The sequence below is a fragment of the Marmota flaviventris genome, chromosome 2 (assembly GCF_047511675.1).
Source record: "Marmota flaviventris isolate mMarFla1 chromosome 2, mMarFla1.hap1, whole genome shotgun sequence".
NCBI lineage: Eukaryota > Metazoa > Chordata > Mammalia > Rodentia > Sciuridae > Marmota > Marmota flaviventris.
The window spans coordinates 88,534,567-88,550,493 of NC_092499.1; the positions used below are offsets into that span (position 1 = coordinate 88,534,567).

General features: G+C 36.6%; 1 protein-coding gene and 1 long non-coding RNA gene across 2 annotated transcripts in view; one reads left to right on the forward strand and one right to left on the reverse strand.

The window, feature by feature from the left end:
• Positions 1–15,927, reverse strand: part of Fsip1 (fibrous sheath interacting protein 1) — a 200,226-nt gene that overhangs the window by 27,915 nt on the left and 156,384 nt on the right. The gene's annotated exons all lie outside the window — the stretch shown is intronic.
• Positions 231–8,698, forward strand: LOC114081458 (uncharacterized). Its single transcript, XR_003580809.2, has 2 exons — positions 231–458; positions 8,348–8,698. It is a non-coding gene; the product is annotated as an uncharacterized lncRNA (long non-coding RNA).

Here is a 15,927-nt window from a genome sequence, read left to right on the forward strand (position 1 = left end):
CAAAAGGAAACCAAAGGTCATTGCCAGAGAAACTATGCAAAACATTAGGAGTGAGGGTAGAGGCAAGACTGTAAACAGGAAAATGAGTCAGTCCCTAGGTCAGAAGCTGGGAGGATCTGAAGAAAGAATACCACTGAGTGCAAAGTAGGTCAAGGCAAGGACTCTTGAATTGAGGCTATAAATATTGTTGTGGTATTGAAAGCTCACTTTTATGCACCTAGCATGTCAAAGCGACTCTGCAGAACCAGAAACAACCCTTGCCTGGGCCAGGTGGAGGGAGGAATTTGGCTAATAGGTTTGCCTGGTGGGAGAATACTGTGCCCCTGAGAATTCTGTGGTGGTTCTTTTCCTCCAGCCCAGATGCCAGGCTGGATCCATGGCATCAAGAATCCATGATTTCTGTTTCTATCTACAAGGATGAGAGAGAAAGGCAGCCAGCAGGACCCCCAGTATGTAAGGTAAGGATGGGCATGGATGGGAGGAGTGAGAAGCAGGAAGTAGGATTCCCAATTCTGCAATTTCAACAGGGGCCAGGAATTTGCCTTTTGTTAATGACAATTCAGAGGCTGCGGCTGTGTGCAGAGGAGAGCTAGACCAACTTTAGTATTTTGATTCTAACAGGGTACTGTGAAAAGGAACTTGAAGTTTTCCATTTTGTGCAACAATTACCATTTGAGGATTGCCAGCAGTGGCTGTTTTCTAGTAGTAGAAACAGCAAGATCTTCTTTGTTCTGAGCAAGTCACCGGAATGGGCCTTTTGTCACATGTCTATCACCTCCTTTGGTAAAATTAGGCTTAGGCTCTAGCTAAGCAATGGAGGGAGCCTGGCACCCCTAACCCATATTCCCAGAAAAGCAAGCTTGGCCAAGAGATAAGGTATGTCGATTTGCATTAAGAGGCAAGAGCAGTTAGTATGGTCACAGGGACCTCCCCAGCACACCTCACCCCATGGAAGTATATCTAATATGTTATTTCATATCAATTAATCCCACTACTCACTTTGTTGTTGGTGTACTGGCTAGTATCATTTATAAAAATCATTTGCATGGGTGAAGGCCCCTAAGAGATGATCGGTGCCACATACATCAGTTGCTCCAAGAACAGCTCCTCTGCCTCTTGTTGTGAGATGACACATCTCTCTATTATAACATTATATGGGTGCCTCTTCTCCAATCAGAGAAAAGACTCAGCTGTATTCTATCCACACAAGAGACTCTCAGAGTAATGCTCAACCCTAGAAACTGGAAGAGGAAACTGAGTTCTTCTTAGTATTCCCAAGAAGTTTCCTCACAGCAAGAATAAATCCAGGAGCCAAACTATACTACTATTAAAATGCTCCAACAATGACCAGACTCAGTTTTTTTCCATCACCCAGATCTGTGTACTTTCTTGCTGCTATGCTGGGCAGATCTAACATGGCTTGTCCTACTCTCAATGCTGTGAACCCAGGTATACTAAAGCCACTGTCTCAGACCCTATGTCACCCATGGCACAGCACACCCCTCTTACCTCCCACCCAGAACTTTTCTATTGCTGCTAAGGTATGCATTATTGGTGGGTGTGAGATGGTCAGCTAGCCACTAGTGTGTGATAATCAGTACAGAAGAATTAATGATCCATGGGGCAAGACTTTGGTCAAGGAAAAGGGAACCAGTGAATAAATTTCTTTCCCTTCCTCCCCCTGGAAGTACTGCCCAAAAATGCAGTTACTTTTATAGTGTCTCTCTGAAGATGTCTCACAAAATCAATCAGCTATACTTGCCAGCAGGTATATCAATATCAATAATGCACCTATCAATAATTCAGCTCTCATATTTGTTTTGCCTTTTTCTTTGCCCCACTTGTTTTTCTTCATTGTTGCTTTAGCCATTTAAGTGGTAGCAAGTAAACTTTTTTGACTTAGGCTCTGCTGTTCCAAACTAAGACTGTCACAATAAGTGACAATTTCCAAGTCCTGGCAGGGCTTTGAGGGTGGCAGCTTGAGCTGTTCAGGGTGGGTCTGGGAGTACAGAGCCAATGGCTGCACCCATACTGGTCAACAAGGCTCACATGGTGGCACTGGCTGGATGCAAGGACTGTGGAGCCATGCCTAACATCTCCAAGGGTGTTGGAAGCAGAGTGATGCGTCAGCATCCTTGGGCTCTTGGCTTGATTTCTTGTTCCTGCTGGCATTGTTGGAACCTCAGTGACAGAGCAATAGGCTAGGATCAAATAAGAAAATCATTTGGAGCTCTGGAAGGACATTTTCCCAGGGTATCCAGAAGCAGCATAGTTGGAATGAGAATATGAAATGGAACCATGGGGAGACAGTCAAGGTCATAACTTAGGTTGGTGTGTCAAGATAAACAGAAAAAGAATGACTAGAATGAGATGTAAAAGAGGTAACCACAGGTTGTCCAGTCTCTAAGGTGTGTCCACTGCAAAAACAGGAGGCCTGCTCTCATTCTGAGGCAGGAGCCAGCATGCAAGCCTAAGCCTTAAGTCTGAAGGAAGTGGAGTCCAAGCACACCTTAAGTGCTGCTGAGAAATCAGAATGAGGCAAGGCCAGCTATGCAGATGTGACACTCCTCCACATCTTAGATGTGTCTCCAGCATCCTTTCTCCATGTTGTTTTCCCATGGCCAGTAGTATTCCCATGGCCTTTTGGGAAAGCACTCCAGGTCCTTAGGTTTACACACTATCTTTTTGAAAAGAGTAGTGAGTCCCATAGACAGAGGGAATACCCTTAACATTAGCATAGAGTAGCAGAAGGAAGCTGACATTGCTAAATTTGAATGGCAGCCCTCTCACTCCTCAGCTGCTTGATATTAGTCAAATTACTTGACCTCACAAAGCCTCAGACTTATAATTGGCAAAACAGAAATACTAGCAACTAGCTGACTCCTAACAACTAGTTGTAAAAACACTAACAAGTAACAATTTGCAATGAGCAAGAGATACATGTGTAAAGCTGCTAGCACTGAGCCTAGTGCAGAGTAAGTGGAATTTTCACAAAACCAGGCTACAAGCACAAGGCTTCACCTGAAGCCAGAAATAGAAATGACCAGGCAAGGTCTCAGGGAGTTACAGATTGAAATCTGTACTTTCCAAGTACAATTGGCCCCTTTGAGATTCTCTCTGGGGTACCAGGAAAGGAGCTTTACAAATAATCTTAGAATTTGCAATGAGTAAATTTCCATTATCCTCTAGAAGATTTGGGGGGCTGGAGGCTACAGAGGCCATTAGATGCCAACAGAGAGCAAGCACAAGGAAAAGGCTGAAATATGAATCTCTATCACCACACTTCAAGCAGACACTATTAAGTCTTCAGTACCAGAAAGTACTTTAGTGACTGGAAACTCACCAGAATGGGGCTGGTTTCTAGAAACTCTTGCCTTTGCCCAAAATAATCAATGTCAGAGTTTTTGTGAGTACCATGGTGCACAGGGACATGGTGCTTCATGCACACAGATATGAAGTCCCTTTTACCCTCCTTTCTCTGATCCCTTCCCTAAGGCATCTGTCCCCACAGCCCTCTCCACCTGAGCACACTCTCCTGAGTTTGGAATTGAGTTGGGTATACTCAATTCCAAACCAAAAAATATTCTATTACCCTCACATCAAAATTTATCTATATGGTTGGGGTTGTGGCTCAGTGTTAGAGCGCTTGCCTAGCAAGCATGAGGCACTGGGTTTGATCCTCAGCACCACATAAAAATAAAATAAAAGGTATTGTGGGTATTGTGTCCACCTACAACTAAAAAATATATTTTAAAAAAACTTATCTATAAAGATGTTTCCTCATTATTCTCCCTAAAACTAAGTAATCCAGGTCAATGTATAACTCTTTCAAGGAAAAATCTCACTTTTTACCGGAGCCCTTTTGAATCAGAATGATATAGCCCAAAAAGGTAATTCTAAGAATGAAATCTAGGCCCCATGACTGCATGGCAGAAAGTCATTTGGATCCCTTTTAGTACTTCAAATCAGGCAATGCTGGGCAGCGTTAGTCTTACTCGAGTTCTACAAACTGTTAGTCCTGTCAAATTTCATCAGATCTAACTTTCCTATTTGGTGTAAACCTAGCACCATAAATCTACCACATTTAATTCATTAATCAAGGAAAGCTCTTTCTGGTCACAAATTAGTGACCTATAGTATTTCCCAGGGCTAAGCAAGTGCTCCTGAAGCTTTGCCCTGTCTAGACATGTATCTGAAACCATCTAATTGCCCCTGTACATTCTGTACAGCACAAAAAGCCTGACGTCAGTACATAAACATGAAGCTCCCTATTAATATTGCTGCTCAGTGAACTGTCCTTTTCCATTTGCCCATCTCGAAGTGAAATCATGCTACTGTTGAGAATACGAATATACTTCAAATAACAAGTTTCAAGTTATGTTTAATCCAAATTATGGGAGTTAAATTCTCTAGGTATCAAACTGAAAAAAGCCACCCGTGAATTAGAAACAAATTCAGAAGTATCTAAATAGCTTAATGCATATTATCTCATGATACATTTAAATATTTTCCTTTCACATACTGCAAAAAGCTATAAAACAAAAAGAGACAAATCCTCTACTTCCCTCCTTGTCAACAAGTTCTATATTAGACAAGTGTCCAAACAAGCCCATGCCATTAGTCAGGTACACTGGGTTAGGTCCTGGAATGGACAGGGCTGTCCATTCTGCCATGTATCAAGAAGGTCGACACACATTATTCCCTTCAATTCTCCCACCTACCCAAGGGGGGGGGGGCTGGAAAATCACTTCCTACACTGAAAAGAGAACTAGTGCAAGGCCCTTAATTTAAAAAGGTGAAGCCAAAATACAAAGCCAGGACATTTTAATACTCATAACTGTCTTAACACAGATGCTGAAAGTGTAGGTGAAGCTTCATTGTCCAGGGTGAGCACCCTGACAGCAGCATGGAACCATACACTTTATTCCACACCCAAGAGTGGTCTATACTGAAAGCCTCTTTTCACCTAATAAACCTGAGGTGAATGTATGAACAAGAGACCCTCTCCAGTTGGTGACAACCAGCCACTGTGTCCCTCAAATCTGGAACCTCAAGTTACACTATCACAGCACCTTATTCATCTACCTTCACTGCTTAGATATTAAGTTTCTCAAGGATGGCATCAGGTCCTCCTGATCTCTGTGTCCCATACATGGCACAGAGTCTTGGAAAAGATGGACACATGGCAAAGTTTTATCAACTACACAGAGCCTTCTTTGGGTGCTCTTCCACCATCTTCAGTGATATTATACCTCTATAAACTCAGTGGTCTTAGTCAATTCCCTTACTGACTAGTGGTCCCAGGACATGGCCCAACCTCTTTTCTCTCCCCTGAGTCCTGTTCCCTCCAAGGCCTGCTTTGGAATCCTCATGACTTTGAAACATAATGATTTAATCAATTAATGAAACTTTGCTTATGATTCAGGCAGAACAGATAATGCTTTAACCGCTAAAGAATTCCCCAACATGCGGAATTTCAGATTACAGCAAGGCTAAATAGATAAACAAATTGGTTGAAAGGACAGGTATTTCTGGTACTCTCCATGTCACTTTCTACAGGCAATGACTCAACCCACCTCAGGATAAGGTGATGTTAAAAAGACACCTCTGCAAACTCCATGCCAACTGTCCAAGGAAAAAAATCCTTTAGATTTACAAAAATCCCAAGGCCAATTGAATTATGGACCTATCACTGTGATATTCACTACAAGTCAGGAACAAAGGTTTAATCTGGTCTACTATGAAAACAGAATAATATTCAGTTTTTTTTTATTGTGGTTAGGTTTAATTGTGGAAACCTGCTGCATATTTATACAGAAAGCCAAACATTGAAGAAAACCATTTCTTTTCATAAGAATTTATAGGATAAAGGTCTTCTTAAAAGATTCTTTATTAGTAAATAAAGACTTCAAATAAAAAATAGGATCTGTACCTTTCATATAAACATTTTTTAATCATGTCATGTTAATGTTTTTTCTTTTGATTTCCATGATGAGCCAGGATGAGCTCAGGCCTGTGCACAAGACAGGGGTTGAGTCACGTATTTAATATAAGTGTATATTGTACACTTAGGGATTGCACAAAGACAGACAAGTGCAACAGATATTTAATACAGTAGTTATTGGAAACATTACATAATTGAATATGCCAAAATATACTGGCTGAGAAAAGGGAGATTGAGCTTCAAATCTTTGTAATTTTTGATTGGGTAATACAGAAAACAACTGTCTCTACAAGTCCAACAAAATAATGAACAGGCTTTGTTTACTTTTAATCAAATTTCAAATTAATGTTTTAACCTCAAGTATATGGAGTAGAAACACAATTTTCCCAAAATCAGGTAATAAAAATTAACTTAAGGGTGATAGCTTAAATCAAAAGCACAAATGAAAACTGAAATAGACTCAGATATATGCTTCCATTTGCTGGATGTAAACTCCTGTACTATAATTGCCATTTTTAATGTCCAAAATCTTCCCCACATAGGCTATCCTTTTAAAATGTCATGACAATTGATTAACTTAATCTAGTTTTCGAAATTATAAAAATGCATTTTTGAACTGAATTTTCTAGTTAATTAATTAATCCAAGAGATTTTTTCATGACTAACCTGAAAATTTTGCATTTATAGATTTCCATGAGTCTATTAATCCATAATGTATTGCTATAGTATAACTAACTTAGTATATTAAAATGAGGAATATATAACTGTGAAACCAGTAAAGTGGAAACATCTTTAAATATACTTATAATTTTAAAAATATATGAATTCAAATAATATTCTGTTTCAAAACTAAAAACATTGTCACTGTCATTCCAATCTATTTTAACACAACATTTCATATTTAAGTTATAGATATCAAAAGGTTAGATGCTGGATGCAGCATCTTCAATTAACACTAGTTTGTTGTCATATAGACTACACAAGAGATGAAAACTCTTATTAAACTTTTTTTTTTTAAATCCTGGGGATTTAAAACCAGGGCCTTGTGCATGCAAGGCAAGCACTCTACCAGCTGAGCTACATCCCCAGCCCTACTCTTAAACTCTTAACAACAGAGTAACCCATTGGCACTGCAATGAGTTTCCATCAAGACAGAGTTGGTTTGGGTTTTTGGTTTTTGAGTTTTGTTTGGTTTGGATTTTTTTTTTTTAATAAAAATGAAATAGTGCCTACCTGTTTCAGTCACAGAGATCCCATTATTGGGAGCCATTTCCAAGGATCCCTGCTGGTTATTCCCACTAAAACATCCATCCTTCTGCCTATTATGGCAGCTATGCCACCCAGTCTTCTGAGAGAAAGGTGCTGTTACTTAAATTCATTATCCCATCCTCCTAAAATGCCTAATAACATCAAGGAGCTTCATTTCAACTGTAGCATCTAACATCAGCATCATTGGCTAGTGAAGAACAGTTCTTTTATCCCTCAAAGAATGCTAATGGCCTCTCATAACTTAATCTTTCAAGTTTTTGTTTTAGTGAATCTCTATCAGAACCCACTCAAGGCATACAGATGGAATATGGCTCTCTATACCCATAATATATCCTTGCAATATTCTTATCCTTAATGTTTAGATTCTTTGTTCCTATAATATACAAAGGTATATTTAGTATTTCATTTGGGGGATGATTCAAATTTTGGTTAAATCAAACAAACAATTAGAATCCATGCCATCTATTTGTGCTAGTATATTGAACACAGAACATCCAGTTAAGTACTCCATAACAATAAATTCAATCCATATAAAATTGTGTTTTTTCTTTACTTGACCCAGAACCTTCAAATTCCATTCTCACACATATTCCCCATTTTTTGGTCAATATTAATTGGCAAAGTCTTGCAACTTTTTATCAACATATGGTATCTCCTCCTAGCTTTGACTCTGTCATTTTAAAGCATGCTGGAATCTAAGTTTAGTTATATATCTGGAAATGGAGCATAAGAAGCATAAAGAGAATGGACTTTAATGATGCAACTCTACCAAGAAATAGAAATTTCCATCAAGACAGGAGTAATTTCATCAAAGAGGGGCAAGTGCTGCTTCTGCTGGCAAGGGTAACTTGATGGACTCTGGGATATTTTGGGTTCACCAAATCCTACCATAACCCCTCATTCTAGTTTTCAGGCTCAATTATTTTTCTAAGTGCACAAACTTGAACATAAGGGACCTGATATGAATCTTACTGACACCATAATTTGGCAACATGCATAACTGCACTTGGCAGCCTTTTCTATCCTAAATTATACAAAAGATTCTTTTTATGCAGTCATAGAAAGTCTCTATTTTTCAATTCATGCTTAGATAGAAATTTTTAGTTATTTGAGTTTATATTTCCTTTTTTACAGCCATCTGGTACTGTGAGAAGCAGCCACCATGTCACTCCAGTGCTTCACATCCTCATCCCTTCATGATTGTTTTATGGAAGCCCTGAATGATTCCTAAAAGCCTTCCCTTCAATGAGCACTTCATTCTAGAAGTTCACAGATGATTTATTTGCTGATTTGCCACCTAATGTCATGGTATGCCAGAAACTCATCCCTTGCACAGCTGGATTTTTCACTACTTTCAGCTGTAACTAAGCTAGACAACCAATCCCACTTTTCTGGTTCCATTTCTCTGCAATTCTATTTACGGTGTCAAATTCCATATCAATCAGAATTCTAAGGTGCAAAGAATAAACAACAAAATGGACACTGGCCACTTTAAGCAGAAATGGAATTGAAACAATGTTGGATATTCCCACAATCTTTGAGAAGGGTAGAAAAAGGTATTTGAAAACAACCAGGAGCAAACAGGAGTCTACCTAATCACAACAAAAACTATGCCAAAAATTCAAGGCTGTTGCTTCTGCTGGACCACTCAGCTAGCTGGCAGAGTTAACTGCACCAACACTGCGTCAATAAGACAGGGTAACTGCTGAAACTGTCATCACTGCTGTGATGTAAAGAAATGTTCTTGTCATCACTGGGACACTGAGTGGGTTCTCCATTCTACCTGCTTCTCCTTGAGTTTAGAGTGGGCATACCTGATCGGCTGGGTTCAGCACATGCCCTGTGCCAAAGGCAATAGGAAACTGAATAATGGAGCATCCTAGACTCTATGATGAGAGGCAAGTTCTGAATCCTGCTAAAAGTAACTAAGTTAGAAATTTTTCAAACAAGGAAGAGGGAAAAGACAAATATCCACTATTGGTTTTGTCTTTATATTATTAGGAAGCACTGTTAGAGCAAAAGAAGATATGGTTTTATTGAAGCCAAAACTGGAATATTTCCACACTAAGGGGAATAGCAGAGAGTTGCAAAAATTTCATTTATTTGTAGGTGTTTTGCATCTATGGTAGGAAAAATGTTCTATAGTGAATTAAAAAAAAAAAAAAGCTAGTAAAAAGAAAAGGTTCCCTTGAGCTTAAACATGCAAATCACAGAATCTGGAAATAATATTCTTGATCCTTCATCCTTTTTTCAGTCCTCAATAAGACTGATTCATAAGAAGTGTTTAAAATATATGCTAATATTTTCCCAAAAAATGTTTTAAAATTCTACAAAGACCTAAAGGAGAACATTTGTTACCAATATGACCAGAGATGAGCATCAAAGGAGAGAAAAATTCTTATTAATAACTGAATTCCATATTTCCCTTTAAGCATGTTTAAATCCCATCACAGCAGAGCATGTTAAACAAATCTGCCTTCCAAGAGTGCAACTCTGAAGAGAAATAGTGGAGGAACAATGGAGAATCAGAAATACAATTGGAAGAGCATAAAAGGAAATATGTGGCTAGGCAGGGGGATTAGTGAGTACTTGGTGATTTTAGATGTTTTTGCCATTGGTGAGGAACAGAGCTTTTTTTTTTCTATATTAAGAAAATAAAGAATAAAGAGCCTACGGAAATACATAGCAATTTCCCATCTTGGTCAGGAATATATTCCTCTCTCTTGATATAAATTACCTGAACAATATTGTAAGTATTTTAATGTTTCCACATATTCAAAATGAAAAAAGAATTTTAAAATGCATAAAAACATCTGGATAGTTACAACCATTTCACTTGTATTTTGATAATACACATGTAAAAGACAAAGTAACTTCTTAGTTTGTTGCCATACAGACCTTACAATAGGTGAAAAAAAACTTAAAATGAAAATATGGCTAAGTAGGCCATAAGGAGGACTGAAAGAGAGGACAAGAAAAAAGAAAGAGAAATTAAGTTATTATACTAGTTAACTAATTGTGTGTATACGTGTATGTGATTTTTGACTAGCAAATTTGCTCCATTTCAACAGAAACCTTAATCTTCTCAATTCTTTTTTTTTTATCCTTATTTCTAATTTTTTAGAAATAAGGAGAAAAAAAATTACATAAGCTAATGGCAGGTTAATTAAAGCTCATTGTTACATGCTGAGAAAAACACAGAATATACTTTTAGATTTTAAACGTACTATATGAAGTTTGGAATATTGTGAAATAAGAAGACATACTGGAAAGAAAAAAAAGAAAGCCAAGGAGGGGAAGGGCAAATGGCTTAAAAATAGGCTTAAAAATTTACCAAATTCTTTTGGTTCCCAACTGACACCAAGACCAAAGTACATCATTTTGCTTTCTTCTGAAGCTGCAGCCACAGAGGTCATTGCCAAATCTGCCTGTGGGGGGTCCAGAGGAATGCAAGAGGAATGACTGAGCACTAGAAGTGATGAACCAGAAAAGAAGCATTTTTCTTATTCCTCTGACACCATTTTTTAAAATGTTTTTAACATGGTTGTCTTAAGTCTCCCTTACAAGCCACTGCCAGCAAGTGAAAAGAAAGCTAAGAGACCACAAGCTTGGTCTGTAACCCAACAAACAATTTCAGTTAAATGTAATTAAAGCAGTAAAAACAAAAATGAATTAGAAGCTGGGATACAAAACTCTACAATTAAACAAAACAAAACAACAACAAAAAAAAAACTCTGTAATTTTATCTTTTAAAAGGTTGTAGTCTGTATACTGTATTTATTGGGATTTTGCAACACAAGTGAACATGCTCTATTCTGATGAGTCCTATAATTTTCAGGTTTTTTCCTCCAAAGGAAAAGTATATAGTGATATGTGGAAAGAAACCTTCCCAACAAAAACACACTGTAAAGAACTCAATATTCAATGGCATACTCTAGATACCCAGGGTGTGCAGGGAAGTATAGGGACCATTTTTTCACATCAATTCTTACTTATTCACCATTGAAAAAAAATGAAAAAATTACAAATATATAAAAAGCAACTTAATTATTTAACAGTCTTTTCAAATTCATCTCAAAATTAAAACAACACATGGAGTACTATAATCCTATTAACTATAAGTGTCATTTGGGCAACAGCCAAGCTTATGTTTCATGATTGTAATCCTAGAATTTGGTAGGTTACCCAACAAAGATGAGATGCCCAGTAAATATCTGTTGATTGAATAAATAAATATTTGTCATGTAAAATAATAAGTTAGTGAATACTTAGGTGTTAACTTCACATATATACATGTTATATACTAAAATATACTTAGGCCCCAAGTAAGAAATATTTGAAAAATAATTAAGAAATTAATAGATGTTAGAAATATAAGAATGAAAGACAAAAACATTAAAATGGGGAGAGAACTATCACTTGAGAAATACCAGTATTATTAATGGCAACTTGAAGACTCATCCTCAAACTATTGGAGGGTGGTGGTGGTTGTTGTTGTTATTGCTGTTGTTGTTGTTATTGTTGGAATATAATAGCCACAGGAGCCTCCAAAGACATAATTTGTTCTGAGAATAATTAAGGGTTTTCTCCTCTGCTCCCATGAGGCCTAATAACATTAAATGAGGTCTCATCTGGCTGTGTCATTTTCAGGACCTGTAGTAATATAATAGAACCAGAGAATCCTTAGAGTTGGAAGGAAACATATGGATGATCCAAGGAACAGTAAACAGAGGAGAAATTTTCTCAGTGAGTTTAAGTGCCTTGCCCCAGTGCCCATGGAAGCAGATAAAAAACGTGAAACTTGCGTTCTATAGAGTTCTAAAGCCCTGACCACAGTTTTAACCATTCATTGGGAATCTGAAGTTTCTCAAAGCACTTCTTGATTTGGATCCCCTTTACTTCTGTTCTTAGAGCAATGTTATATAGTCATTCTCCACAAAATTTGTGTACTAAGTTCCACTGTGAGGTTAGAACATGTAGGATGGGTGGAACTAGATCTTAGCATATATTTAGATTCCTAGTTTCTCCATTTCCTACTCATGTGTTGGGCCTTCCTTTCCCCATATGGAATTCATTTTTATCTCAGGTCAAATTTGACAGGTAAACTTACTAAACTGAGATACTAAATGATAGCAGGCTTCTATAAATTCAGCTGGTAATGACAGGAACTAAATGCTTAGAAGAAGAAGAATAGGTCTCCACAGCCACTCAATCCCCATGACAAGGAATACTCAAAGAATTTATAAAGTATTAATGAAGGATACATGGAACCATAACAATTTGGATGTTATCCATTGGTGTGCAAAAAACACTAAATTATATATAATTTTACTGAAGTTTCTTAACCCCAAACAGCTCATGAACAGAAATGATTAGTTAATACAAAGATCTATGAATTAATAACCTTTGAATACAAACATGCTTTCTTAGCCATAGAATATAATATAGAAGGAGGATAACATCAGATATACAAAATTATCTGTTCCAAATTCAAACTGAAAAAAACAAAACAAAAAAACAAACAAACAAAAAATTCCCATCATTCTGCAGAGAGTGAAAAGCAAGAATGGCTCTCCACAGTAAAACAGGTTGAGTTGTCCGCACATCACATACCACCAGAACACAAAAGTAAAGTTCAGGCCACTTAGGAGCCATCATAGGCCTTTATTCAAAGTCAGAAAAGGTGACTGGCGACCATCAGCTTTGCCAATGCATTAGCTCACACAGCTGCCCTGGATATCTGTCATCTGCCTCTCAACACATCATACATAGTATGTATGTATACATAGGCAAAAAAAAAAAAAATAACCTCAAAACTGACTATAATTAACATGACATGGTTTATGGTATTTGAAAGCAAATAAGCACTGTGACCTCATACCATAAAATATGATGTATAAAAATGATATAAAACCAACTTGGTATTCTATTTGACTTTCCAATAAAAGTCGTTTTCCTGGTTTACCTGATGAAATGTTGTTTCAGAGGTTCAGCAAATGAACTATGAGTCATAGCTTCTACTCTCTGCTACTTTACCATTACCATGATTTAGGGCCAATTCTCCTTCCTATGTTATAACAAAAATATATAGGATTAAAATGCAAGCCTCACCACTCATCTCTGGGGGCCTTAGTAGCAATCAACAAACATAAAATAGGAAAACTCCAGAACTCTGAACAGATGGCCCAAATGCTAGTATAAATTTACTACAGCCTATAAGCTTCACAATATTAGATATATTCATAAAATTATTGAGCAGTCCTTGATTCAAGGGTACTATAAAAGTGCAAATTACAATCATAGGAATAGGATGTGGGCTGGGACCTTGAAATTCACCTTCATTTTTTGACCTCACATTTGATATTTTGCTATAAAGTCTCCAATTTTAATGTTATACTTGTCGAGTTAATGAAATTGAACTGAGTTAGATACTATCAATGACTCACATTATTATATCATCATTAAATAATATTGCAAATATTCACGTTGCAAAGACGAATGCCTCAGCTGCTGATCTCTTCATTATAATGAATAAAACACTAAGCATCCTTGCTAATTTTAACAGGACAGAAGATCTTAACACATATCCCCACTCCTCTATTTATCTTACTATTTTCAACCTGCTCGTAGTCCAAGAAACAATTTCCTAGCCTGAGCTGGAGGCGTTAACTACTGGCCTTTCCAAGATTACTGGTACAAGTGCTTGGCTGGCTCCAGCTCACTCACCAACTGGGTGGCTCTTTACAGCCTGTTTCTACCTGAGGGTCTTTGTATTTAGCCAAATTCTTTAGTGACAGGAATCTGCAGAATAAAGAATTCTGCATGGGGAAGGAATGCACACACGTGTTTTCAGCTGCTTTATATTCTGCCCTGCTGTGACTCAGATTGCAAGTTCAAAGTTAGAAAGTCATTTTTCATGTCTTAAGGGAAAACATCTCAGTAAAAGTAAGAAAACCTAAGAAAATCCAAAACCCATATTTTAAGGGAAATATGGAGTAAGTTTTTCAAAATGATTTCTATTTTGCTGAGTAGATATAAGGATCCTAACAAAATTTCAAGATGCAGTAATTGAATCTAAAGTTAAAAATTACATATAAATTGATTCCTTTGGTGAAGTATATAAATTGGCTGTTTATTGTCATTGTATTTTTCATCCTTCATTGAGCATATCTCATAATTTTCTGCTATAATTTTTCCCCAGGAATTTTAGAGAGAAAATAAAAGTTCTCTAACAGGCACAGTTTCTTTACACAATTGATTTCATCTTCAAAGAAATTCGTTTTTAGGTGGTAGCCATAAATTTGAATCAATAAATTCATATTTAGATACTGTCTTCAGAGAAAAATTCTGTGGCAGTATAATTCTTTGCACCTGAGATGAAATTCTGGCATAAAAGCACCATTTTAGGTAGTGTTAGAACAGATCTACATTCTTATAAAGTTAGAAAGAGAGAAGGAAAATAAGGAGGAAGATACAAAGTAACTGCTATTTTATTTCAACAGTGATTATATACGTGTATATAATATATACATATATATATACACACACACACACACACATATAATATGAAAATATTTAAAAGATGAGTAAACAACCATGAAATGGTATAACACAAGAATTTTGTTTTCTTCTTACAGGTTTCAAAACTCAAGTTGTTAGAGAAGATAAAAACTGAATTTTTATGTGTTGAGAGTAATTCTGAAAAATATTTGTGCATACAAATCTTTACTGGGCCCAGTTCTCATGATGCTCCCATGTGGAACTGTCCAACTATGTTAATTTGAGAATTATCAAATCCTGAGGCACCCAAAAAGGGTGGACTGAGAAAAGTTCATGGGAAAAAAAAGGATGAATCCAGATGAATAATATAGCCTTTCTTTAGTCAGAAACAAGCCTGCTAACTATTCATGAGAGACTGAATAACATTTTTCAATATCAAATTTATTTCAATTTATTCTGGAACATATAAATATATCTAGAAAAATCTAAATGATATGTTTCTTTTCATAAGAATCAATAGACATTAGTCAAATATATGGGAACATCAAGTCTGGTTCTTTATTTGTATGGGGCCTTTTGTTTGCTTGCTTGTTTGTTTGTATTTGCCTGTAACTTGCCACATGGTCAACAAAAGTGTTTTGCAGTTTACTCTTCAGCATAAATATTCTTTCATAAGCCAAGTTACTTAAATTGGATCTCAGTTTCAAAACTCAGTATCAAATTTTTCAACCTTCCCAGTTTTTGTGTTAGTTTGGGGGTTTTTGTTTATTAGCTTGTTTGGTTTTGGTTTGTTTTTCATTCTTTGTTTGTTTGTGGGATTTTTGGTTGTCTTTTCTTTCTTTTTATTTTTTTGTCTGTTTATTTTTGTTTCTTTGCTTGTTTGTTTGTTTATTTATTTTCAGTGTAATTGGAAAATTCTGCAAAGCTAAGGAAGTGTGCCAACCATAAATTAAAATAACATTTGAGGAGGCAAAATGTAGCTATATGGTTTATAAGCTTACAAAGAATCTAATATCATGAGATTTATGAGTAACAAACCTTGGTGACAGTAATTTTCTTAGCTAAAACTATCAACTGAAATGGTCTGTGGGACATCTTGTACACCTTTAGATTTCTCATCAGACTCTGGTATTGAGTTTTTAAAAATAAAACTTAATTTCTGAAATTTCCCTATGTACTCAGCCCCTCCAAACACACTTCCTTCTAGAATTTTA